The following is a 27,219-nucleotide window of genomic DNA, read 5'->3' as shown; positions in this document are numbered from 1 at the left end:
AGCCCTCTTTTCTTTTGATGTTGGTGTTTGGAGTCCAATTTTGATGGATGCCTTATTAGGAAGGTACTATTCCCAGTCGACTGGGGTCGACTGTGTGTATTGAGTGACTCCTTGACTTTTCATAAATTACCATTGTTTGATTTTAGCTGTGAAATGTCCAAACATCTAGAACAATGGCTCTAAAATTCAGTGGCAAATTCTCAGGGCCAGCAAAGCATTCTCTGCTTGCCTAACATGCCAAATAAATAAATATTTTTCTCAATCACCATGATTTCTCAATCATGTATTTTTAATCGTCTTTCACTATTAATTAATCTACAAACAAATAAAAAGTTTATCCAGTCAGAATTTATTCCTTGATTCTTACAAGATAAGTGTAACAACTGTTTCACAAATCGAATGCCACAAGCGGCACGTGAGTCTGAGCTCCACCCTGTCAGGCCTTCAGAATTTCTTCAGAATCCCTCAAGAGTGCAAATGAATGAGCAACTAAAGTCATATTGTCAGATTCATCAGCCAGTGAGATTGATTTATTTGTTCTTGGTGGATGTGATCTTTAGGGTATGTACCGGTTGAGGCCTTCTAGCTGGCCTTGAGTGACGCAATCTCGCTTTAAGTGATGTACGTAACTCAAGAGCGAAAAGCGTAAGATCAAGCTGTCTGACGAGTCGGATGTCACTGCCACATCAACACTGAGAAAGAGATCTTTCTGGATTTTAAAACACAAGATGTTCTGCATGACCGTGTGATTGCTTAATTTATAAAACAGGAAAGGTGGACTGATTTTCACTTCTAGCTATTTTTTGAGTGCTTTTTGGATTGTTATATAAACATCTGCATTCCATTTAATTCGGAAAGTCCGATTTTCCAACTTCCTACCAGGAAAAGTGCAATGTAATGCATCTTTATGTCAGAATTACAACTTGTAGGCTTGTGTAGAAATTCTCAACTCTGATTTCGCCGAGATGCAGGTGCATGATGTCACACAAAGATGTCGACACTCAGGGTGATAAACATTCACTTTATTAAATAATATCGATAAATTAGTTTGGTTCCACATTACATGATATTAATGCTTGTTTAGCAAATACCTGCAGAAACAGATGCATAAAACATTACAATCTCTTTTGATAATCGTACACCTGAAGCACAAATACTAGCGCTGCAGATTGTTTATCAGTTGGGTTGCTAGGAGACATCTATAATGAGAGTCAAACCCCTGCTAAGCTAATATAATATGAATATGTGTGAATGGAATGCATTTATGGTCAGAAATATCAAATAGGAATATCCCTCATCCAACTTGAATGGAACACATCATAACCGTGTACCCTGATGAAATGAAATTTATTGCAAGCAACATTTAAATCACAAATATTATTCGATATTTTCCAGGTAATATAGACCTCCTTGGTAGATTCATATGAAAAATTATGGTTTTTGAATGTGTGTTCAGGAGACATTCATTTCACAAAACAGTCATGCTGCAGTTTAAATAAAGCTTGCTTGAGCATTAAGTGTTGTTTAGATTTCTGGATTTCGTGCATGAATGTGTTTTTAAAATGTCAATTTGTATTACTAGTTAGCTGCGACATAATTTATGATGCCCAGAGGCATAGGGTGTCATAGGGTGTTATTCATTGTGAAACACTTTTCTTAATGGCATGAATCACACTGAAGGCCTAGACTCTAAATGCACAGCCCGCCACTGAGTAAATTATACTGTAATAGACTGTGCTGCATTATAGACTGTACATGCTTCATTTCCTACAACACAGATCTCAGGACTATAAAAAACTTCAGCCAGAATGAACTCTAAACACAATATAACTACAATTCGTGGAAATGGAAATTATGTCCAATTCGTGGACATAATATACTATCATAACTTCCAACTTTATTTCATACATGTGATTTGGCATAGTTTCATTTAGACAGACCACTTTGTTTCACCAAGCATTACTCCTTTTAAAAACACTTTTTTTGCAGTACAGAGAGAATGAGTCTGTGATCCCGCCGAGGACGTATTGGCTAGTGTTGGGAAAATGGCAGTAGATCAATCAACAGAATTTAAGACCACAAAAAACTAAGTGGAATCTCAATACTTCTAAAAAGGAAAAAAGCAGGTTTATGGCACCTACCATTAATTTCACAGACAAATAGAAAAGAAAAGTGAAAAGAATCTGTTCTAAGCAAGTTCAGAACAAATTTTAAAAGTTCTGTTTAGACAATAGCATTCCTTATTCATGCTGTAGAAATAGATGGTCTAAAAATGTAAATTCTGCCTTTATGTACTCACCCTCATGTCCAAACCTGTATGCTTTCCTTAGAACACAATTATTAGAATTATTGAAGCGTCATCATGCAGTTGATTTCCATACAATGGTGACAGTTTATAGTGACCACATCCATCAAGCTCTAAAAAGGACCAAAAAGAAAGTCCAAGTTTACACCATGAAAGTAAATTATTTCCCTCTGCTGCAACCCTTAAATCTCATTCTCCATTCTGAACATGCATACAAATGAGATTGAATATCTGATGAGTGTTTAGATAATCAGTAAATAATTATTCACTTAAATCTTTATCTTTTCCTCACATGAAGCTATAGTATGCCTACAGAAGTTTTGTGGAAATGTAGGCCACAAGTTGCCTGGACAGTCTATGGTGCTTTTATTGTGTTGTTTTGTCCTTTTGATCTATTATCGTTTGGAAAAGACTTTCCGAATTTGTAGCATAATCTCATGAAAATGACTGTGATGACATTTTTGCAAAAATGTAATATATATATATATATATATATATATATATATATATATATATATATATATTACATACACTGGCGGCCAAAAGTTTGGAATAATGTACAGATTTTGCTGTTTCGGAAGGAAATCGGTACTTTATTTCACCAAAGCGTCATTCAACTGCTCACAAATTATAGTCGGGACATTACTGATGTAAAAAACAGTACTATTTGAAAAAAGTCCTTTTTGATCAAAACAGGCCCCATTTCAATTACCCATCACTCCAACACCTTATCCTTGAGTAATCATGCTAAATTGCTAATTTGGTACTAGATAATCACTTGCCATTATATCAAACACAGTTGAAAGATATGTGGTTCATTAAATGAAGCTTAACTAAACAAGAGGATAAATACATCAGAGTCTCTAGTTTGAAAAATAAACACCGCACATGTCCTCAGCTGACAGCTTCATTTAATTCTACCTGCTCAACACCAGTTTCATGTACACCAGTAAAGAGAAGACTCAGGAGTTCAGGCCTTATGAGAAGAATTGCAAAGAAACAAAAAGAAAAGGTTAGAGTGGGCAAAGAAACACAGACATTGGACAACAGATAATTGGAAAAGAGTGTGCTGGATCTTAACCCCATTGAGCATTTGTGGGATCAGCTAGACTGTAAGGTGTGTGCGAAGTGCCCGACAAGACCGCCACATCTATGACTAAGTGCTACAGGAAGTGTGGGGTGAAATGTCACCTGAATATCTGGACAAACTGACAGATAGAATGTCAAGGATCTGCAAAGCTGTCGTTGCTGCACGTGGAGGATATTTTGATGAGAACTCTTTGAAGAAGTTTAAGAAGTTCTGAATTTTTTTTTCAAATTGTAATAGTAATTTTTCACATTATTAATGTCCTGACTATACTTTGTGATCAGTTGAATGCCATTTTGATGAATAAAAGTACCAATTTCTTTCCATAAGAGTAAAATCTGTTCAAATTTACAAAACTTTTGGCCACCTGTGTGTGTGTTCTTATGTTAATATTAAGACTGTTAGGCTGCAGTTTTCCCCTCTGCTATTAAATCCTATCTGCACTTCTAATTTCTTAAACTGATTAATTAAATGTACTCAAGAGCATGTTTATCAATTGTACCCTGATTAGGCCCAAGGCATTTTATCATACTGGCTAGTTGCTATAGCGCTCATAGATGTGGGATGTCAAACGGCATCTGATACTGCAGGTTGTGCACCGTAGCCCTCTGTTGCTCCATCTATTCATCCTCTAGTTCTCATCAGCTGTAGACATATCTATTAACCTGACAGCACAGGAACTGCAGAGCACAACTTCCGTGACCTCTGGGCTAATTATAAACCCTATTATGTGCTCCTGTCAGATTAGGAGATGGGCTGTTGTTTGCCAAGCAATGTGTAGAAATAGTAGAGTCAGGGCCTCACAGGACACACTCAAGACCAGACGAAAAGAGAGTCAGCCCTAGTGCCGGGAATGTTCCACATGTGTTTAGGCATCAGGGAATGCCATGCTCTAGGTCTGTGACAGGATAAATATCAGTCCACTACAGATATTTATCCCTTTAAGGCCCACTGCAGAAGAGGTACAAACTTTGTTAAAAGCAATTAAATTGTATATAATTACTTAATAAGTTATAATATATTTTCCAATACAATAAGGTCTTAGTAACCATTTTATTCAGGTATTATTCATGTATTTGTTGTAGGTTGCTTTCTATAACTGAAAATACCTCAGTACACTGTAGTGGACACCATGCATTTAAGGGTATATTTGTTCAGTGGGTATTTCAAAGATAATTTCCATGTAAGAAATAATAAGAATAATTTTTATTTAATAAAAAAAATCATGATGCAACATTAACAAAAATGATATCCATAATTACTTACTTCCATAAAAAAGTATTGTAAAATTAAATGGTTATATTTTATTGAGATATAATTATATTTTTTGATCTATAGAGATAAAACATAGACACACAATTCAGCAAGTATAGACTAGTTGTTCAGAATAACCACATTTTGTACAAAATGTTGATTAGCTAGTAATAAAAAAATTGCATCAATATTTTGTTATGAAACAAAACATCATTGCATTCCTGATGCAAGGTTGTTTACAGTAATTAAAGTCAATTTTGTATAAATCTGAAAAATAAATTAGATAGACCGGGAAGAAAACTACTATGAGCTATGGGAGTCACACAGGGTGACAGGTAAAAAAAAACTCCCAAAGATAGATGGATCTTGTTTTTTGAAGCATATAGACCATTCCACAATACATTTTTCAATTACATTTGCTCTGTAACCATAAAGGAGTTTGACAATTCAAGATAAATAGAGAAGGCAGCTGCTGGCTATAATCCAAGCTCTGTGAGTGGAGGTAAGGTTTTGCAGAAAAGCCTATACACCCATCAGTTACTTTTTCCGCAAAGAACTGTGGAGCATCTGAAAGACACAAGAGGCTGTGAGCTAATTTTGTTACACCCAGATCGAATCCCAGGCGTCAGTCACACTGACCACACTTGCAGCACCATTATGCAATTAAGGACATGATTTAATTATCTATTTATCTGTTTCGGCACTCCGGATGGTATACACTCAGTCTAATGGCCTCGCTTCATTACCCTCCATTAGAAGCGCGGCACAAAACAACACGGCGAGGTTAATGTCTCTCATGCAGCTCCCAGATGAGTTTTGATTGAGGCCTGTATAGAAGCCTATGCTGACTGCCTGCCCATAATAATGCTGGTATCTCTATTAATGCTTTATTGTGCTGTAGTGACATATGAGATAAACAGATCACCTGGCTATAAAAAAATGCTTTTGTTTGTGCTAAAAGAACTGGAATATAACCAAGAGTTTAAAGTAAGTGATTTTTTAAAATATGCACACAAATAAAATGTCCCTACTAGCCTACCTGAGAGATGTCATACAGAATATGAGTCCTCTTGAGATATAACACTTGTCTTTGTGACAGACTTAAGCATTAGCATGATACATAGACACTCTGATAAAAGATCTGAAAAAATGCTGTCTTGTAAACATTGCTATCAGCAATTTACCCAAAACCTCCTGCATTTAACATTGGCATATACTCTGAATGATGTACCTCAAGAGCATATCAGGCCCTCAGCCATGGTGCAAGAAGATACGAATGACTAAGCTGCAGTTGCCCTTGAATGAGATATTCTTTCTATATAGTAACTTATGCGGAAAGAACCAGCCTCATCTCTGTGCAACAATGCAAGTGATTTAACCATGTATTCAATAAGAATGGTCTGGGATTAGTAAATTGGCAGCACAGCTAAATTGAACAACAAAAATTGCAGATGTGTCTAAGCTGTTAGACCTCATTTAGAATGAAAGCGCAAACTGTGGGCGATGGTCTGATTCATCTGTACATCATCTGTGTGGGTATGGCTTGGATCTTGGCCTTATTTACCCTGAGATGACAACTTTTATGAACACAAGTAATGCATTTGGATGCAGCTTTTCGATTACGATACACATTGATTTTAAGTCAAACCAACAAACACAGCAGATGAGTTTGATTGATTCATTTCAAACATACCTACAATTAAAATATGCATATATTGCATTAATCATGAATGTTTTTAGTTCTAAAAGTGTACATGTGATGTTGTCATTAGTTTAAGACATGAGGAATTTTTTCTACATGTACATTTCTGATAGAACACATAAGATGAAGCACATACTACTGAATGATTTAAGACCATGTAAATTAGAAGGAACCATTTTCACAGAACTCTTCTAATTTGATACAAATTTTCTTAAGTTACATAACCTAAGTAGGTCATTGTTCAATGATGGCAGATTTTAAGTCATACCAAATTACCATTTTTAGTTCAGTGAAAACTAGAAATGCAAAAAATGCAAATCATTGCCTTCATTTTGTTTTTTCAATTCTATGAACACTTCATTTCTGCAGTGCCATTTCAGATTCCTTAACGCGATAGTTCACCCAAAAGGAAAATTCTGTCAACATTTACTTTGAGTTCAGCCCTAATGTTGTTCCAAAGCTCTCTATTACTTTCTATAGAACACAAAAGGAGATGCTAGGCAGAATGTAAGCCTTAGTCACCATTCATTTTCATTTTAAGTGGTGATGTAGCATCAGAAGATGACACAAAAGACATGGTGATAAAACATGACTATCTAGAGATAATTTTTTATAGAAAACATTAGGTGTAGCTGTCAAATGAAATGTGTTCGCTTGCCAGTGCAGGGTGGAAAAATGTATTTCCTTAGCTTCCTTTTGAGTGTCTTTCCTTAGTCAGGGGATATTTCTGTTTAGTTCTAAATCATTGCTTTTGTTTATGAAGCAAAGCATGTTTGCTTCAACACAATTAGATTGTTTCAGCATGATTAGATTAGTTTCTCTCCACTGTCAAACTTAAAACGTTTATGCAGAGCTCTAAAGATATGAAAGAAATGTATGAAAATAATATGTAACTAGGCAGAGAGGTCAGATAAAATCAAATGTTCTGATACAAATAATTCTTTATATAAAGACAATAATGGGCTGTAAAGCAAATTAAACTTGGGCTGCATCTGAACCGTGTCTGTCTTTATTATCTGAGGTAGTTCTGTTGCATCTAGAATGACAAAATGAAATGGAATAAATTGAATTGGAATGACACTGAATGGAATAAAATGGAACGAGAACTATAAACTCAACTTGGACTGGAATTAAGAATAGAGTTCAAATGGATTGGATTTATATTAGGTCAAAGAAACAAACTGAGATTTTAATTTATTTGGATTTTGAGTTCAAAAGCATAAATCAATTAATATATTAATTGGAAGTAATAAGGATTCAGAAATGGTATCAAATTGGTGGAATTGGTAGTGAATAGTTTTGTTTTGGAGGCAGAACTTGAATAAGATCTCACAGTGTCGTTGAGATAATCAATCTGATCTTGAGACTGCAAGCAAACATATTTGGTTAGCAAGTTCAAGGTCTATCCAACAGACAATTTGAGGGGCATTGGCTCAAACTGAGAAAAAGGGCACCCATCCCAATCTTCTTTTTTGTGAAGGTATGGTACTATATAAACAGTGTGCAACACACACTTTGAACATACAATATGCACAACATAATGTGATGCCTGATATGCAGACCTGGTGTTATTTAACATTATGCAGATCAATTCCAAGGTTACTTAAGTGTTATTATCACAGTCTTCACTGTTAATTTTATAAATAGGACTGACATTGGCTTTTAAATGTGTATGTAAATTATAGAAGGCAGCTTCCTTCACACTGTATATTCAGTTCAGCAACAGTTGAAGTGTTCATTTTTGCATTCTTTATCTTTTATATTATAACTTCATGATTTAGCTGTGAGCAATTGTAGTAATTGGACAGCCTAAATTTTAAATAAAAACAAAATGAAACATACATTTTTTAGGAATTTATGTTAACTCTGTGATCTGATCCGCTCTGATCTGTGACCTGATCCGCTGCCCTGCAAAACAAGAGAACAGCCAAAGAATGTCGTCTAGCGAATGCTTTCATAACAAAATATGCACAGAGTGTTTGACTATTCATCATATTTAATCACTTTGACGAAGTGGATAAAAAGGAATAAAAATGAAAATTTGCAAATAAAATTACTTTTGTTTAAAATTACCAGAGAGGCATCTCAGCCCAGGAGGGCAAATTGGCAGCTTGGGCCACCGAGCCACCTCCCATGCATGTCCCTGCCAAAATCCACCTGAAGGTTGATCAAGGCAATGATAAGAGCTTAATTTCAGGATGTGTAATAAATGTTTTAACAGAGATAAACTGCTTCAGAAAGTTGTATTAAAAAAAAAAAATGTATTTCAAGTAGTCAAAAGTGCCCATTGAATCACCCATACATATACATACAAACTTTGATTTTACAGGGAAAATAAAATCCACCTTTTCTATTAAAGACTGCATTGATCTTCCAATAAAGGCATGGCATGGAGGGAAGAAAGGTCAATCCTGGCACATGGAAGTGATTGGTCAATGATGGTTGAGCTTGGCCAGCAGCAAAAATGTCCTTCTGAGATCGCCATCACCTTCTTGAGGCCAGTGGAAAGACATAATGATTGAAATTACTGAAGAGGGACTGGAGGCAGACTCCGAGAGGAAGAAAATAAAATATGCTGATCTGGATGCCAAGTGTAGGGAGTTTATTGGAAGATCAATGCAGCACCTGTTGAAAAACATCATGAACATGGATCAGTATTAAAGAAGTCCCCCCCCCAGGGGTTTCTGGAGAGGGATTGAGTGTGGGAGCGTAACCAGGCCAAGCAAGACATTGGAGGGACAGCTGACGCAGTCTCACGGCTCGTCTTTCACATCGCTCTCCTACTTAATCTGTTGGAGGATTGGTTTAAGGAAAGGCACTGGATGGGTGGTAGGCAGAGTTTGATAGCTTGCGTTTTTCTAACAGAGAAGAGGCCTTGGACATAGGGTAGGGGGTGTATTGAACCCTGGTTGTATAGTATGTCTTGATGGGAAAGGAGGAATTTCTTGATAGGAGAGCAAGAACTAGAGGCAATCGAGAGGATCTAGTGTCAAGCTGCGAGGGGTGTCAGGAAGACGTCCCTGACCGCTGCCCCACCACGAAGAGATGTTCTGGGATTAATGGGTGAAACATCCATGATAGGTGGCTCCCAGCTGATGAACATGTAGCTGGACAACCAGGTTTCCTGAACACTATGTCCATCTTTCATTGGTCGACCAACAGATAGTCCCACCCCATACTAATGCCATTGGTTGAGCCAATATTGATATATTGGGCTGGTTGGGTGGCTCATATAAACTGAGCAATGTTTTGATAGCACAAAAGAGCCACAGTGTTTTGTTGCTTGGATAGGAGAAAGTGTTTTAATATATCACAAATGACCTTTGTAAGTAATTTTGATCTGAACTCTTAAGCACATTTGAGAGTTGACATCTTTAGTTATCCTTTCACTCTCTCCAAATATGTGAATAGACTTAAACTGTACTTTGCCATTTTCACTCATTGATTCAGACACAATGGGCTTTTGAAAGTAATCAATAAAACCAGAACAGTTTTTCTGCTTTTCGTCATGTCCTTTCATGCACTAAAGGCATTTCTGAAAATAAATAGCAGAATTCTATACCATATTCTAAACAAGTACAGAGGCCCCAATGGGAGAAAGAGCCAGGGCACATAACACATATCATGATTAAATATGCAAATGAAACATTTCATGCATGGACAGTGTAATGTGTAATTTAGCGCCTGACTTCCCCCATCCCTATTGACATAAGTGATGCATAGACAGACAAGAATTGTATTCATTTCTCACACAAATATCATGTTTGCTTTTTATTAGCATGGTGATAATGCATTACCAAGGACATTGTGGAAACAGAAGTTTTGTCCTTTGTTTGATGCAAAGCTGAAGATTATGGGTAGTCCAGAAGATGAGGAAAAAATAAACGCATCATGTGAGACATGTTGGATAAATTAATGTGCACTCAGATGTGATACATTCACACCCAAATATGTACATGCACATACTGTAAATCACTTGAGTGTGTCTTACCAGCACTCTCTGTAATTACCTTAACCCTCTCCAGAGAAGAGCATAAGGCCTTCAACTTACATATAGTTTCACAATAAAGCGATGTAACATACAGCTCCATGTATGTTTAAGAGAGTGGAGAAAGAGTTAAAATTGTTGGGGTTTTGTGTCTTTTAGTCCATGTGTGTTTGCTTTGAGGCCATCTATATGCTAGAGTAGTCTTAAACATTGACAAAATGTAACTTTTAGCAGATATAGGCATTTTAAATGTGTCGTTTTTCTCTTCCAAGAAAACACACAAAAAATACTGATGACTTATGTTGCACTACGCATATTTTTTCCTATCAAAAATTAGGAATGAGTATGTCCCTCCCTCTAAAACAGACCAGCAAGTATGGTTTAGGGCTATGACATAACTAAATCCTATTGGCCTTTCTTTCTTTTTATTTTTGCCCTAATTTTCAGTTTTAATAGTAAATATTAAGGGTGGATAAAAACAGTGTTGTAGCACTCGAGACCGGACTCCATATTTTCATGGTCTTGGTCTTGTCATGGACTTGTGAGCAATTTGACTCGGTCTTGACTTGGACTCGAACAAGTGTGGACTCGGACTTAACCCTGAGTCCAGTCGAGTCCCTTTAAAAAAAATATACATTGAAAGTTTCGACTTAAGACAAACATTTTTGATTGACAATATTAGAGACCTTGACATTTGTCACTCATTTCAGTCTGCTGTGTAGAATCAGAGCTAGTAATGGCCAGTTCACAAATAAATCATTCTATTGAGTAGGTTCTTTTCAGCAAATTGTCCAAACTGGTTAGCAAAAAGGTCTTTTTTTTAAGGCTATTCAGTCCGATTAGTTCAGGCTGCTATCTCACTTTATAATTTGCAGCAGTTTCTAACTCATTAAAACAGCTTTGGGACATTTTAGAAAACTGAAAAAAATTAAATCATTGGATAAAGTGGATATTTACCTACAGTCAACAAAAGACAGCTTTTTTGAGAGATAACTTTGAGAAACTTCTAGTGAGGCTGTGTCTCATTAACAAGATGCTGTTCACTCCAAATACATTGGTGCGTTGGTGAGTTTTTCAGTTGTTTTTCTAAGAAAACATGCTAAATGGATGTATTTGACTGTTGCAATACATATCACTGTGGTTTTGGCATCTTGTGCAGGACCACCACCATTTTCTTGGTAAGACAGGTCTCGAGACACCTGTTATACTCTTCATTGCACTGTGTTGGTCTGAACGGCCTCTCTTTTAGAAATTCTTTAGCCATTAGTAACATGGCAAAAGTAGGCAGAAATGCAAATTTGACATACAATTAATTAAATAAAGTGGTGCAATTAAGGAAATTGTTAACAAATTGAATATAAATATTTATATACATTTTCTGCATAAACATTCTCATATTTAATACATTATTGTTTGGTTGTTAGGCCCATTTTAGTTATGGTACAGTAATACTGCCTTTTGTAAAGCAGACATTTTTACTTGACTTGAATGGAATATAATAGTATGCAGAAGCTGGTAGTTTGTATTTCCGTGTTAAGCCACATAGGCACTTTGAAGCTTTCATTTAGAGTTTTTCAATGACATTTTGTAAACACTGACATGTTGTAATTGTGATACCAATTTGTTCACTTAACCTAGGACTTGTCATTTATTTTATAACATTTTATTTTTATTCTCAACTGGTAATACTGTTTAACCAACAAAGCTTAAGAAAATAATAAGTGAGGTTTATTTGATATATGAGCCTAGAATCAATAGTTCTTTAAACTACTTTAATACATTCATAAAAAACACTCTCGTCTTAGACTCAACTTTTACTGGTCTCGGTCTCGAATTGGGCTTGGCCATCTCCAGTCTTGGTCTTGACTTGGACTTGACCCTCTTCTGGCCTAGGTCTTGACTTGAACTTGACCTAATCTGATCTTGGACTGGACTTGGATGAGTTGGTCTTGACTACAATACTGGGTAAAAATATAGATTTTCTGATGCACTGCAATCTTCATTTGAAAGATCTCAATATCAATTCTTAAATCCTAGCATCGATCTTTTACTCTGTGTACAAGCCTTTTCTACACAATTTCCACAATGCGACCAAACAGTGGGATCCTTTCACTGGGTGTTGAGAGTAAACGTTGTTCTGTGTTGTCACGGATTGTTGTTGAGATAAGACAGGAGACATAGGATCTATTTGCAGGTTTAATATGATGACAGTGAACCAACAAATGGGAACTCAAAACAACAACAAACAAGAACTGACTAAAGGGTATTTATACAAACAAGAGCTAATGAGGGAATGGAAAACAGGTGAGAGCAATGAGGAGCTGATGGCAGTGATGCAGGCAGCGCATACTGGTTAATGTATTCCGGAGGAAACACTTCAAAATAAGAGTCCTAGGAAACACGAGGGAGACAGACTGTGACATATGTAACGTGTGTCCAAAGACAAAATCAACACAACCCCTTTGTCATTGAATAATGTTTCTTTAAATACCCTTCCTGTAATTTACAATCAGTTGTTGAACAAAAACAACAAAAAAGAAACCTTTAATTGTAATCACTACAATAATAGACTGATGTCTATTATTAATTTAAATGACACACAGTGTCATTTAAATGGTCCGCATATCAGAGCTGCAGCAGACACGTTTGAGCTCATAATGTTAAAGTGCACGCATGTTTCATTCTCCCTCTCTCTCCTCAAAAGTTCCCTGTAAATTGTAATTGTTTTGTCTAATGATAAAAAGGCAAATATCAATAAAACTAATATCATATATCGTCTGCAAATATGCGCATATCTAGTTTAAACAGATGTAATTCACGAACCTTACGAAAATCCAATGTTTTCTTCCCATTAAGTGCTCATCTAATATCTTCCTCTGAAGTGTGTATTCCATCAACCAGAATCAAAACTTCAGGATCAGAATCAAACGTTCCTGTTTCACAATTTATGACAGTCAGTCCGTAACAATACAAGGAGGTGATCCAGGCCGCTTAAACGGTCAGGAGATTGCTGCTGCTCATGCTGGATCTGCAGGAGTGCATGAGTGCAACTTCAAAGTAATTCAAGTCTCTCTATATGCGCTCATTTACAGACGCCCTTCACAGAACAGACGATTTTTTAAAGAGACAGTACCTATTTTTGGCACATTTTGGTACGGAAAATATTCAGACCCCCTTAAATTTTTCACTCTTTGTTATATTGCAGCCATTTGCTAAAATCATTTAAGTTCATTTTTTTTCCTCATTATTGTACACACAGCACCCCATATTGACAGAAAAACACACTTCGGCCCAGTCTAAGGTCCAGAGCATATCCCTGTACTTGGCCGCATTTATCTTTCCCTCGATTGCAACCAGTCGTCCTGTCCCTGCAGCTGAAAAACACCCCCACAGCATCATGCTGCCACCACCATGCTTCTCTGTTGAGACTGTATTGTACAGGTGATGAGCAGTGCCTGGTTTTCTCCACACATAATGCTTAGAATTAAGGCCAAAAAGTTCTATCTTGGTCTCATCAGACCAGAGAATCTTATTTATCACCATCTTGGAGTCCTTCAGGTGTTTTTTAGCAAACTCCATGCAGGCTTTCATGTGTCTTGCACTGAGGAGAGGCTTCTGTCGGGCCACTCTGCCATAAAGCCCCGACTGGTGGATGGCTGCAGAGATGGTTGACTTACTACAACTTTCTCCCATCTCCCGACCAAGGCTCACCAAGGCTCTTCTCCCCCGATAGCTCAGTTTGGCCAGACGGCCAGCTCTAGGAAGGGTTCTGGTCGTCCCAAACGTCTTCCATTTAAGGATTATGGAGGCCACTGTGCTCTTATGAACCTTAAGGGCAGCAGAAATTTTTTTGTAACCTTAGCCAGATCTGTGCCTTGCCACAATTCTGTCTCTGAGCTTTTCAGGCAGTTCCTTTGACCTCATGATTCTCATTTGCTCTGACATGCACTGTGAGCTGTAAGGTCTTATATAGACAGGTGTGTGGCTTTCCTAATCAAGTCCAATCAGTATAATCAAACACAGCTGGACTCAATTGAAGGTGTAGAACCATCTCAAGGATGATCAGAAGAAATGGACAGCACCTGAGTTAAATATATGAGTGTCACAGCAAAGGGTCTGAATACTTAGGACCATGTGATATGTCAGTTTTTCTTTTTTAATAAATGTGCAAAAATGTCAACAATTTTGTGTTTTTCTGTCAATATGGGGTGCTGTGTGTACAATAATGAGGAAAAAAAATGAACTTAAATGATTTTAGCAAATGGCTGCAATATAACAAAGAGTGAAAAATTTAAGAGGGTCTGAATACTTTCCATACCCACTGTATATATATATATATATATATATATATATATATATATATATATATATATATATATATATATATATATTTTATATTTATACCATGCATTTTATCAAGAATAATGATTGATCAAACCAGACAAATTTCCATTTGGCATTTTAATTCCACATTTCAAAGTACAGTAACTGTCATTGAAACAAGAAGTCAACACTGAAATATAAATAACAGAAAAATACAAACAATATATACACACACACTAAAGAACATGCAGGTTTCCAATTCAATTTTGGTAAAAAAAAAAAAAATAAAAAAAATAAAAAAACACTATTGTAACACTTACAATAATTGTTAATAATATAAAGAGGTCAGCTCTGGGATGAAAAGAATTACCAGTAAACATAAGCAATGAGGATATTTGGTACCAAATAAAGTGCAGGATACCAAATAAATTGAGGTATAACATCATATTTACAAGTCATTTCTAAGAATAGGATAAGTGGTAATAATTTAGAGTAAAGCTCTGGAGTAGAATATACCATTATAACTGCAATGCTGACCTGTGGCACAAGGATTTACAAGCTATATTTAACAATAGAATAACAGTTAAGCATTGTGACGGAATGAAAGTAGAATTTTTGGTACTAGTTAATGTGCAATATCAAGTATCAGAGGTATGAAATAGTATTTACAAACTATAATAGAATCGTTAAGCACTGACGGAATGAAATAAGCCAATACTAAAGTCACGGTAAGTACAATATTTTATACCAGATAATGTGCAGATATCAAGTATTAGATGTATAATCTAGGATGTACAAGCTATATTTAAAAATAGAATAGTTAAGCACTGTAACAATGAAATAAGCAGCAAATTGTATATTAAATAATTGGGATCTTTGGTATCAAAGAATGTGCAGGATAACCGGTATAAAAGGACAAACCATCCCATATTCATCCAAGGAGCTGCCCTCAAAGCAGGGTCACGAGAGGAAAAGAAAAAAAAGAGCAATTTCCACAGTGAACAGTGTGGATTGGGTGAGTGTAGTCTGACACTTTTAGCAGGTTTTTTTAGGGGTCTTGATGTTACTGACTGCAGGATAAAGAAAGGGTTCCAGTTGTCAGTGATGCTGGGGTGTCAGTAGTCAGCCTAGGTTTAAGGGGTCGGCTGTGGGTCCCTCTAAGCTGTGCGGCGCCTTTTTCCACCTTCACGTTCAGATGCTCCTTTCAGGTAACGCGTAACATTAACCTGGATCACCTCATCAGTGGCATCCTGGGTTGCCGGGTTCTTCCAGATGGCTCCTGTAGAAAATAAAGATCTGTCATTCCATTTGAATGGCATAAGGTCATACACATCTACTTAAATATAAAAAAAATATCCAACTTACTTTGAACAATGGTCTTCAGGAACATGTCTCTAAAACATGCTTTATCCCCTACACCAGTCCAGGTTGTATTGATGGAAAGGTGATTAGAGAAGATACTCTGACGCATTCGCCACACGGTTGTCTTTAGATCCCTCCCACATTTGATTGCCAAAAACCGAAGCTGAAAATACAAAAAAAAAAAACGTGTTACAAATTACATTTCTCTGAAGCTTCTCATAAATTTAAAATGTGACAGGCTGTGGATTCAGACTGTAGAATATGCAGTGTACAATCTTAATTTTACTTTTTAGATTAACCTATGGCGTTATAAACGAAATCGGCACACTTACAAATCGTTGCTGGAGCTCTTTATCCTGCCTCAAACTGTTGTCAAGCAACGCCAAATCTTCCTGGGTGTCTAGGGGGGAGTAACAGATCCCCTGGCAGGGATAACTCTCCAACAGACACATTGGCACTGAAACGTTGCAGCATAGCATCCATTTTGTTGTCCATGCTACGCACAACATCGCCAAACTCTCCAAGACGTCGCAGCATTGTGGTCTGATCTGCACCTTGTAGCGAATCAGCTCTATATTCTTCCACCATTAGGTAGCGAATCAGCTCTATGAAATATTAATAATCAATCATAACTTGTTATAATCGATTATGAATATTTGGATCAGTTAATCGGGTTAACTTGATGTAGCTACATTAACATTACAACCAAATACTCGGTTCATCCCGTGAACACTCAATTTTGGTTATTAATTAATTAATTAATAGAAATGTACATTTCCGGGGCAAGGGAAATGTCTTTCTTACTAAGTATTAAGAGCAAGTAGTCAAAATCTATGATTAGTGACTTTAGATATGAGCTTGAGACACAGACAACTTTACATGTGACATGAACAAGACTTTATTAACTAGACTAAACATTTAAACTACTCTAACATACATATACATACATTCATACAGTTTACCAAGGGAAAGAGGGCTGAAGCAGAATACAGGAAGGCAAGAAGTTATAGCATTGTTTGAAGTTCAGCAGATCAACAGCCTGAGCAAACCATCATATTAGTTCTGACACGCCCTTTTTAGAAAGGGGTGAGGATACTTAATGTATCAAATAATGAGACTAAGTTTGATACTTGCATGTCCCATTTGAATTAAACTGTCCTGATGCAATTTGTTGAGGCTCCAGTTGATCTTTGATGATGTTGTCTTGATGAGGGAGAACCAGTGAGAGTCAGAGAATCTTTGGTGAATGGAAAGTCAAGGCCGTAGCCTGGCGCATGCTTGGGAGTCCTTGGGGCCTTCTAGTTTGGCATCATTCAGCGAGAGAGTGAGAGAGCACAAGGCTCAGAGGGCAAGAGAGGCAGGAAGCAAGAGAGGCTAAGAGAGCGAAGATAAGAGAGAGGGCTAAGAGAGGGCTAAGAGGGGGCGAGGAAGTGGGCGCAGCAATTTTATACCCTCAGGAAACAGGTCCCACCTCTCATTGGCTCGAACAATAAGAAGGGTTTGAGTTCTAGGCGGGAATTTGGTTTATTGCTCTTTGTTGTAAAATTGCCCATTGCATGTGCAAGAAAGAAAATAGGAAATATACTTGTAATACTAATATGTTGTTGTTATCGACATATCATGTACACAGTCATTTCAATCTTCAAAATACCAAGTTATAGAGACCAAATATGCCACACATATGATTTTGGTTAACCATAGTATGCAAAGTCTGAAACATTAACCCATTAGTTTGCAAGAAAACATAGATCAAGCACATTTAAGGGAAAATGTGAGATGGCACATTAGATACATGTCAATATTTATCACATGGATATATAGAATATATATATAGGATTAACAGGGTTCATTTCTCTTTCTCAGTAAGAGAATGAAGTGAGGGTCAGCACTTCTCTGAACATTCCTTTGGAGGTCGTAAAATTCTCCTTCCATTGTGACAGGAGAATGATTCCTTTGTCAAGGCTCATTTGCATGTTTATGACAGTAAGAGATTTTGGGCTGAATGACTCAAAAGATAGTAAAACATCACGTAATATCATTCTACAGAGATCTTATATTCGAATTCAGCTCGGACAAATCGTAAGGTTTAATTTGATACCAAGAAAGGTATATTTGGTACCTTTAAAAGTGGGTTTAACATTCTTACACTCAGGCTATTAAATATAAAGCCTCTTATTAAATATAATGAGTTCTCCTACACTACTAAACAATTCTACTAATTTTGATCTACACCAAAATACATAGCACACAGGGATTACAACATATTTCACTAAAACTAAGCCCTTTTAGGCTTTATAAGAAAGACACACATTTTTACGTTCAAAAGTCCCCCCTTCCTTTCCACACGATAAGCACGTGGTGAGCATGCGGATGTCACATGCGATTCTCTGTCAATAGTTCATTGTCTCTTTGTCAATACATTTATTGTGCTTGTGGAGACTGGTTGGCGCTATTTCAGTAATTAGGGGAGTTTTTAACAGTAAGTTCTTGTTTGTTCGTGAATCTGTTAAGGCCACTGATCCTCCGCCATACCTTACAGTCCCCCTTTTTCGCCAGGTGGTGTCCCTGTTGGAGACATCATCGGACGACAATCATCACAGTGGCGGATGGCAGGTGAATCATGAGGGTTTTGTAGCAGGTGGTTGTTCCACGGTGGGTGATGTAGACAGTAGCCACATCCAGGTCTCTACAGCAGGTGCAGAGGCAGCAGGTGCCTTGACAGTGTGTCACCTGTCATTATGAAGTCAGTTCGTTTGAGGCAGGTGCTTGTTTGTGGCTGCAGGGAGTGGTTATGGGCATTGTGTAGTGTGGAGAGAGTTTCAGACTGACCTAGTACTGGTAGCAAAAGGGCAGCAGGTGGCCGTTCGCCCTTGGTTCGGCACCTAGTCACCAGGTGTCTGAAGTCTGCAGTGTTACTCTGCTCTGGCAGCAGTGCTGACTTGAGCTTGCCTGAGTGGTGTTGGGCAAGAGTCAGAGGTTTGTTCTTCCCAGTACTCCTCAGGGGAGTTCTGTTCCAGGAGCTCTTTTGCTAGTGCTAGCAGCTCTTGTAACTCAGAAACAAGCGTTTCTAGCTGTCTTTGTGCAGCCTCTGTTTGGCACCTGTTTGAAAGGTGTACAGGAGGATGTTGTTGTAGACTGCTGTGGGACGTCCTGTGGTGTTTGCTGGGTGAGGCCTTGTGTTTGTTAAAGGCCTTCTGTGTCAGGTCACGCAGTTGTTGGATAGGCATTGTGTGGGGGCAGGCCATAATGCCTAAATGGTGACTTACCATAGGATGGAGGTTTCGGAGGAAAAGGCACTTGAAGCTGGTGTCCTCCTCCATCCCAGGTTTGTTCGCGAGCTCAAGTAAGCTCGTCTGAGTCTGTGGTAGTAAACATAGGGAGTTTCATGCCGACCCTGTTTGGTGTCTAGGGCAGCGATCAGTCCATTGTTAGACTCTGAGAATTCCCTTATGATGGCTTGTTTCAGCTGCTGGTAGTTAGACTGGATGTTTTCTGGCTGTCGAGCCAGAAAGCGTCGCAACTCTGGGCTGGATGTGATCCAGATCAGATGGAGTCTATCTTGATGGTTCACACTCATCAAAGACTGCAGGTGAAATTCAATGTCTCGCAGGTAAGCGTGGACGTCGTGGTCTCCTGCAAGCTCTGGTGTAAATGCAGGGATATGTCTGGCCATTCGGTTGAGGTCTTTGAGTGTTGCTACACGTGTCGTTTCAAGATTCGTCTGAATCAATCCTTTTCCTTCACGGCTGCAGAAGCTTTAAGGAAACTGTCCGATGACGTGTTAAGCATAGGGGTTTGTCTCCCCTTTGTAAATCTGTGCTTGGCTGGGGAGGTTTCTCTGCTGATTGCAAGTGGGGGAGTGAGATGTCTCTCCTGCTGTGGTTCCTTTTGCAGCAGGTAAGAGTGTCTCAGTTCTCGTTGGACCATGTCCAGTTCATCTTTGGTGTTGTCCAGCTGCTGAGTCAGCACTATAACTTCAGCTCTGGACACATTCAGTTGACCTTCACAGGCCATGATTCTGGCATCTTTGTCCAAGAGTTCAGAATTTGCTGTTTTTAACATTGAATCTTTGTGAAAGAGTACCTTTTCCAGGTGCTCTCTGGCTGTCTTTTCCAACTGCTCTTGTTGTTTAGCAGCTGTCAGAGCCGTTTGAAGTCTGTGGATTACCTCCTGTGACTCCCTTCTGCCAGGGTCCTTGTGTCTGTCCTGAGCCTCCATCTCTAGCTGGTCTATGCGGTTTTTAGCATGTGTCAGCTCCGTTTGGGACTCAGTGATCTGGCGTTTGAGGTTGTTTACCTCCTCTTTCAAACCTGTGAGGTTGTGGGCCAGGACGATAACCTCAGTCAGATATTTGTGCTCATACCTCTGGTTTGAGTCGTCTGTCATTAGTTCTTTTCCCTCGTTTTCCAGTTGCTTTTTGTTCTGTTGCTGAAGGTCGTCAGCAGCCATGGATAAAAGGGTGTTCCTCAAAACACCTAGCCAGTCCTTTTGGCCTGCCATCTGGGCAGTTAGGCTAAGCATCTGCAACATTTTGGCACACGTCTGGTGAGAGTAAGGGCAAGAGACTAATGCAAGATCAAACAGAATTTGGAGCTAAAGGCAAAGTGAGACAGCAAGGTGTATAATGTACAGCTAGGTTTTGCTAGGTGTGGTTAACAATTGAAATGTGTTCCTGATTATTACTATCTTAGCTGCAAATAGCAGGGTGCTCAGATTTGTGTGGATCTGAGTGGCTTTGCTAAAAGAGCGTAAGCCTAGATTTAATAAATGACTTAAGATGTTTCTTTGGGTCAAATTATTTATCAGCACTTACTGATAGCATACAACAGGCTTGATCTTTGAACACATGAAGAAGAGAAAGAAAGAGGAAGAAAAGAGCTTTCCTATTAGATTGTGTCTATTAGTGGTGCTCAAAATTATGCCATAGAAATCGTCTAGATTACTAGTGTAGCTGGCTCATAAAATTTAAGCAACTTGTTGCAAATAAACACAAAATCGAGAAGAAAAGTATGCCTAGTTACTTTTGCAGTTTTATGGGGAAATAAAACCACACTAGACCAAGAGGGTTAAATGGGAAAATGAATAGCTGACTTCTATTATTAGTAAAAATAATAAAAAGACTTGAAGAAGTGATTAAAATAGCAGAATAACCTTGTATTGGGAATAATCAATAGCACTTATGATCAACAATTAGATTTGCTTTGGGCATCATTCTATAGTTGGTCACAGCTGTTACGTGTTCAAGACCACACAATGTGTCTGTCCCTCTATAAAGTTTAGTCAACGTGCCATTGAAAGTTCCCAATAACTATAAAAATTATTCTCTATCTAAACAGTTTACATGTAATTAAGTTTTTAGATTTAATTAACAAAGTAACTGCAAATTTAGCTGAACAGCGTTCAGTAAGGGATGCACCTGAAAGGTGCAGGTGAAGTTAGATGAGAAGAATTAAAGTTAAGGAAAGAGAAAGTGAGAATTCAGAAACGGGGTTAAAGGAAAATGGTTTAGATCACTTCACTCTGCATGCACACAAGCTGTAGATAAAGGCTTCATGTAAATTATGCTAGCAGCTAACTGTTGAAGCTATTAGTTAGCTTAGCCTAAGCTAAGGGGCTGCTAAGTTGGGTTAGCTTAGCCACCTAGGCTGGTTTGTTTACAAAATGGCGTCGGAAGGAAACACATGTGCTATCTGGAGTGAGCACTTCCTGTGACAAGTCGTTGTCATGGGAACCCATGCACTTCAGAGTTTCAGTGAGTGAAACACAGTTTTGATCACCAGGAAGCTAAGCCTTTTAGATGTACAGATAAAGTTTAGATGAAGGACATCAATCTAACTATAATTTGTAAGGCCTTTATACTGTGAAAAGGGAGCATCGCCCAAATCTACATTTATATAACACTGTACTGAGATTTCTTCATCAGAAACAGGTTAAGCAATCAATTCTGGTACAGTTTACACGCCGCTGAGCTGAGATTCCTTCATCAAAACAGACTTACACTTTAATACTGAAATTAGGGTTTCTTCGCTAAAATCATATTACTCGTACACTGATACCTTTTGAAAATATGCTTAAATGTGTTAAGACTCTTTCAATTACAGTAGAGATGTCAATTCAAGCCATCACTTTATCCGCATCCAAACAAGCCAGCAACTAGTGAAGCAAATGCCGTTTCGCATGTCGTGTCCTATTCTGACCGGAATTATTCAATGCACACTTTTAGGTTGACAGTGGTTCAAGCTCATAACCTTTGTTTAATCATGCCCGCATCATTCTCCACCATTATGTAGTGAATCAGCTCTATATTCTTCCACCATTAGGTAGCGAATCAGCTCTATGAAATATTAATAATCAATCATAACTTGTTATAATCGATTATGAATATTTGGATCAGTTAATCGGGTTAACTTGATGTAGCTACATTAACATTACAACCAAATACTCGGTTCATCCCGTGAACACTCAATTTTGGTTATTAATTAATTAATTAATAGAAATGTACATTTCCGGGCATGGGAAATGTCTTTCTTACTAAGTATTAAGAGCAAGTAGTCAAAATCTATGATTAGTGACTTTAGATATGAGCTTGAGACACAGACAACTTTACATGTGACATGAACAAGACTTTATTAACTAGACTAAACATTTAAACTACTCTAACATACATATACATACATTCATACAGTTTACCAAGGGAAAGAGGGCTGAAGCAGAATACAGGAAGGCAAGAAGTTATAGCATTGTTTGAAGTTCAGCAGATCAACAGCCTGAGCAAACCATCATATTAGTTCTGACACGCCCTTTTTAGAAAGGGGTGAGGATACTTAATGTGTCAAATAATGAGACTAAGTTTGATACTTGCATGTCCCATTTGAATTAAACTGTCCTGATGCAATTTGTTGAGGCTCCAGTTGATCTTTGATGATGTTGTCTTGATGAGAGAGAACCAGTGGGAGTCAGAGAATCTTTGGTGAATGGAAAGTCAAGGCCGTAGCCTGGCGCATGCTTGGGAGTCCTTGGGGCCTTCTAGTTTGGCATCATTCAGCGAGAGAGTGAGAGAGCACAAGGCTCAGAGGGCAAGAGAGGCAGGAAGCAAGAGAGGCTAAGAGAGCGAAGATAAGAGAGAGGGCTAAGAGAGGGCTAAGAGGGGGCGAGGAAGTGGGCGCAGCAATTTTATACCCTCAGGAAACAGGTCCCACCTCTCATTGGCTCGACCAATAAGAAGGGTTTGAGTTCTAGGCGGGAATTTGGTTTATTGCTCTTTGTTGTAAAATTGCCCATTGCATGTGCAAGAAAGAAAATAGGAAATATACTTGTAATACTAATATGTTGTTGTTATCGACATATCATGCACACAGTCATTTCAATCTTCAAAATACCAAGTTATAGAGACCAAATATGCCACACATATGATTTTGGTTAACCATAGTATGCAAAGTTTGAAACATTAACCCATTAGTTTGCAAGAAAACATAGATCAAGCACATTTAAGGGAAAATGTGAGATGGCACATTAGATACATGTCAATATTTATCACATGGATATATAGAATATATATATAGGATTAACAGGGTTCATTTCTCTTTCTCAGTAAGAGAATGAAGTGAGGGTCAGCACTTCTCTGAACATTCCTTTGGAGGTCGTAAAATTCTCCTTCCATTGGGACAGGAGAATGATTCCTTTGTCAAGGCTCATTTGCATGTTTATGACAGTAAGAGATTTTGGGCTGAATGACTCAAAAGATAGTAAAACATCACGTAATATCATTCTACAGAGATCTTATATTCGAATTCAGCTCGGACAAATCGTAAGGTTTAATTTGATACCAAGAAAGGTATATGTGGTACCTTTAAAAGTGGGTTTAACATTCTTACACTCAGGCTATTAAATATAAAGCCTCTTATTAAATATAATGAGTTCTCCTACACTACTAAACAATTCTACTAATTTTGATCTACACCAAAATACATAGCACACAGGGATTACAACATATTTCACTAAAACTAAGCCCTTTTAGGCTTTATAAGAAAGACACACATTTTTACGTTCAAAAGTCCCCCCTTCCTTTCCACACGATAAGCACGTGGTGAGCATGCGGATGTCACATGCGATTCTCTGTCAATAGTTCATTGTCTCTTTGTCAATACATTTATTGTGCTTGTGGAGACTGGTTGGCGCTATTTCAGTAATTAGGGGAGTTTTTAACAGTAAGTTCTTGTTTGTTCGTGAATCTGTTAAGGCCACTGATCCTCCGCCATACCTTACAACCTACAGGGGTTCCCAGAATAAAAGAATAAAGTAGTCAGTCCTGGTCCTTCAACTACTAAACTATGACATTTATATCTAGGTCTACTACATGTACAGGTGGCCCCAGTGGGAATTAAACCAACAACCACAGGTGTTGTTTTCAAGTTGTACCTGATTGCCCAGTGCGAGCAAACGTCTTCAACATTGTCCCAACTTGCTTCACCTGCTCTTGAAGTGAGCCGCTGTCACCTAGGAAGTAACAATATATTGATTAGCAATACACTAAATATAATAGTAATATAATATAACCACAATTATCATACCAGTAACTTTCCCTGTAATTTCTATCCACAGTATGTTATGCATGGCATACAAGTTCATAATGAAGAACCCTTATGAGAACATCAATTTAATTTTTTTTCTTTGAAGCAGAATATTTGTTTGTAAAAGGGGAGGAAAAAGAAAATAATGAAATATTGGTATACAGATTTTGTTTGATATATCATACTGTACAGTGAAATTTGCTATTGTTATATCCCTACTCACCTGAAGGATGGATAGATCAGGCAAATCTCCAGTCAGGCCTTTGTAGAGAGTGTGTTCCTTTGAATAACATAAAACTTTCATGAGTGGGAAGTTGCATATCCAACATGCAACATATTGTAATAAATCTACAATATTCAGCCTTTACCTTACAACCTTGGTTGTTTCTCTACACTTTTATTATATTAAATACTTATTTATATAGCTTGCTCACTGTATAATCATGATAGCCTAATACTTATAACACAAGATTGCATCTTAAACGAATGACTGAGTTGAAAACTTGAATAAGAACTCATTTTACCCGGAGGGGACCAGCTAGGGAAACTTACCTGCCAACAATAATTGTTTTCATTTGAGTTACATTAAACATGAATAACCTTAGCCGAGTCCCCAGGAACATCGGCTATTAAAGTAACAAGCCTATAACTGCGGTCTTATCAATTCTAGCTTCACCATACACTCAAATTGTGAGGTTTCTCCGTTTTCCTCATGGACCTGTAACACAATGCCCTGACAGTGACTTCACCTGCGCTCTGATCTTTATTAGCAACTGAGAGGATGTCACAATGATGAGTCACGAGTCCAAGTGCAAGTGAACAGTTTATTAGAGACGGATAGCACAGGGAGAAACTCAAAACGCCACGTTACAGGCGGGTGACCTAGAAGTAACAATCTAGAAAAGAGGTAGACAGGACTGGAATATAGCGCGAACACAAGTCAGCGTCAGGATCCAATCTCCCAGACAATCCCACTGAAGACTGGAGGTGAGGAGCAAACAGGTGGCACCCACAAGGAACAAGGACACAGGAACTGGGTAACAGAATACAAACATGAATAACGAACCGACACCATGCATGACAATTACCAGCTAGATAAAGGCAGCTAACAAGCAGTAGTGATTAGTAGCAGCTGACGGCAGTGGAGTAATCAGCTGGTGCTAAGCAACAAACGAGCACTACACACACACACCCACACACCTATAAACACACCAACAGATGACGGAATGAACACATGGATCGATGAACCGTGACAGTACCCCCTCCCCTAAGAGTGCCTCCTGGCACTCCCAGGAGAGCCTACCTGACGATTGTAATCCTCGATAAGGGAGTGATCCAGTATGTCCCTAGCAGGAACCCAACTCCTCTCCTCCGGACCGTAACCCTCCCAGTCCACTAAGTACTGGAATCGCGTCCCCTCCGCCTAGAGTCCAGAATACGATTAACCGAATATGTAGGCTCCCGCCTACGAAGTCGCGGCGGTGGGGGAACCGGCATCGGCGGATTAAGGTTAGACCGAAAAACGGTTTCAATTTGGAGACATGAAAGGCGGGGTGAATTCTCCTGTACGCTGGAGGAAGTTTGAGACGGACTGTCACCGGACTAATGATCTTGGTGACAGTGAACGGGCTGATAAATTTAGGAGCAAGTTTATTAGACACGGAACGGAGCGGAATATTCTTAGTAGAAAGCCACACCTTTTGACCCACAACGCACACGGGAGGCTTTGACCGGTGGCGATCGGCCTTGGCCTTAGTGGCGCCCTCACCTGGAGCAGAGTCTCGCGGGCTCTGGTCCATGTGCGGTTGCACCTCTGGACTAAGGCGTGAGCAGAGGGGACCGCGACTCGGATTCCAGACTGGGAAAAATAGGTGGCTGGTACCCTACGCTACCCTCAAATGGAGATAGGCCCGTGGATGACACTGGTAACGAGTTATGTGCGTACTCCACCCATGAGAGCTTCTGTCTCCAGGAGGAAGGATTTTGAGAAACCAAACATCGCAACACTCTCTCTAAGTCTTGGTTGGCACGCTCGGTCTGCCCGTTGCTCTGAGGGTGAAACCCAGAAGAAAGACTGACACTCGCCCCCAATAAACGACAAAACTCTCTCCAAAATTTGGAAATAAATTGGGGACCCCTGTCAGAGACCACGTCCATCGGGAGGCCATGTAATCGAAAGACGTGATCTACAACAGCAACCGCTGTCTCCTTGGCAGACGGTAATTTAGGCAAGGGAATGAAATGGGCCGCCTTCGAGAATCGGTCCACTACGGTCAAAACGACCGAATTGCCCTGGGAGGGCGGGAGGGCAGTGACAAAATCTAGCGCGATGTGGGACCAGGGTCTAGAAGGGACAGACAGCGGTTGGAGTAACCCATCCGGTGGGCGATTGGAAGTCTTACCATGAGCACAGACCGAACATGCCAATACAAAACTCCGAATGTCGCGAGCCATAGAGGGCCACCAGAATCGTTGCCTGACCAAAAAACTGGTGCGATTAGCTCCTGGGTGACATGCTATAGTGGAACAATGACCCCACCGGATTACGTCGGACCTTGACCCCTCCGGTACAAATAAGCGACTCGGTGGACAATCGGGCGGAGGCGTTACCCCTTCTAAGGCCGCACG

Source organism: Xyrauchen texanus, chromosome 29, assembly GCF_025860055.1.
Source record: "Xyrauchen texanus isolate HMW12.3.18 chromosome 29, RBS_HiC_50CHRs, whole genome shotgun sequence".
Taxonomy (NCBI): Eukaryota; Metazoa; Chordata; class Actinopteri; order Cypriniformes; family Catostomidae; genus Xyrauchen; species Xyrauchen texanus.
This window is presented reverse-complemented; position numbering follows the sequence as displayed.